The sequence below is a fragment of the Aulostomus chinensis genome, chromosome 3 (genome assembly GCF_037954235.1).
Source record: "Aulostomus chinensis isolate RoL2024-O1b breed Wild chromosome 3, RoL_Achi_v1.0, whole genome shotgun sequence".
NCBI classification, from domain to species: Eukaryota; Metazoa; Chordata; class Actinopteri; order Syngnathiformes; family Aulostomidae; genus Aulostomus; species Aulostomus chinensis.
The window spans coordinates 1,800,001-1,801,630 of record NC_141322.1 but is presented as its reverse complement, the minus strand read 5'-3'; the positions used below and the strand labels follow the sequence as shown (position 1 = coordinate 1,801,630).

The following is a 1,630-nucleotide window of genomic DNA, read 5'->3' as shown; positions in this document are numbered from 1 at the left end:
TGACCAAGCTGCTGTCGGGTGCTCACACTGTGGGTTCGTCCCCAGCCACATTCACACGGCGGTCACATGACTAAACCACTCGTTAATATAAAGCTCCGGATTATAACAGCTTTAAATGACATAACAATGTTTAATATCCGAAACAAGCCAGTGGCAGATTAAATAAGAGCCTTGTTCAAGCGCGTCAGCTCAGACGGTAATGAGGGTTTCCATCTTCAGTCACTCAGCTGGAGTCAGCTGAGTGACCGTGGTGGTGATGGTGGTGATGGTGGTGGGGGAGGGGGGGGGGGGCCTGCAGAAGTTGTGGCACATGCTCACTGTGCGCCTCCGTCTGCCTCTGGTGGTGAACTTGTACTTCTGCAGGTACGGCAGCGCCGTTCAGACGTATCAAACTAATCAGGGGTGGCTTATTCTCAGTTTGTCTCCAACTGAGGATAACGTGGATTTGCAGCCTTTGAGCCAGCGAGTCTCATCGTGTGTGTGTGTGTGTGAGTGTGTGTGTGTGTGCGTGTGTGTGTGTGAGTGTGCGCGCGTGTGTGTGTGTGTGTGTGTGCGTGCAGAGGTGAGGAAGCAACGCAGAGCTGTTGGACACAAGTGATGAAATCAAGAGGATTGTGCCTGACGACACTGCATGAAATAGCAGCAGCTCCTCTGATGTGGAGGGAGCCTTTTAATATTTTATTCACAGCAAGAGACGAGAAGAAAACATTTCCCTCGCTCACTAATGGAGCCCTGCAGTGGCAACGGAGAGAGAGAACACGTCCACATTTCATGGCCACAAGATACAACTTGTTTGCTCAGTTTAGTTATTTTTCTTAATTCAGATGCCATGAGAAATAACTCAGTTGCCCACAGTTTAGTTATTCAGATGTGACTGAGTCAGTACAGAGTTTTGAGGTCACATGACATTAATTTTACTTTGGATGCAGTTGTTTTGCTGTCGGGAGATGAAGATTCCATCTATGAAATTAATTTGTGGCCCGAATATAGAAATTAAACACATCAATCAAAGCGGGAGAGCGAGCTCTCTTTTCATCTTGTGGTCAAGAATTGATCTGTCAGTGATAGAGGATTTTTTTATGGGGCCACAAATTGAAGGGGGACCGTCACTGGCCAGGCGGAGTGGACACACGGTCCATCCTCTCCGGCCCCTCCGGAGCCTCATACTCAGGTGAAAGCCGTGCGACGAGGAGCGCTGCTGGGGGGTACAAAGGGGAACTGGACCCCCCACCCCCCGGTCGTCCTCCTCCGGGTCGCTGTGGATAAGCCGGGCTACTTGTTGACGTTTTTTAAAAAATGACACCAGCCATGTTTGGCTGTCACTGGCCCTGAACACCCTCCTGCCCGCCTGCCTCTGACGACGTCCCTCCCTCTTTCTCTCTCTCCTCCTCCTCCCTCTCTCACCGGCGAGCACCGACTCACTCTGCTCTGTACCGGGGAATAGGCGCGGAGCGGCGGCGGGAGCAGGGTTGACGCCTCCGGTGCGCACCTCCATGTTCCTCCCTGGATTCCTTCTGGCTGGACGGTATGTTGGAGTCTTCTTTCCCTCCCGTCAGCTGCTCATGCGGTTGACAGGCTGCTTGTGTTGAACGATTTGTTGAATGTCTCCGGGATTCCTCGCGTGCACGCG

At 52.1% G+C, this 1,630-nt stretch overlaps 1 protein-coding gene across 6 annotated transcripts in view; it reads left to right on the top strand.

The window, feature by feature from the left end:
• The first annotated feature begins 1,236 nt into the window (after nucleotides 1-1,236).
• LOC147267347 (band 4.1-like protein 1) overlaps nucleotides 1,237-1,630 on the top strand; it is an 82,512-nt gene continuing 82,118 nt past the window's right edge. The window contains exon 1 of one of the 6 annotated variants that reach the window (XM_086197606.1): nucleotides 1,237-1,525. The gene's annotated coding sequence lies outside the window, so the exon portion shown is untranslated. The remainder of the gene's footprint in view (nucleotides 1,526-1,630) is intronic. The other 5 variants (XM_086197616.1, XM_086197627.1, XM_086197636.1 and 2 more) reach the window with 5 other exon arrangements.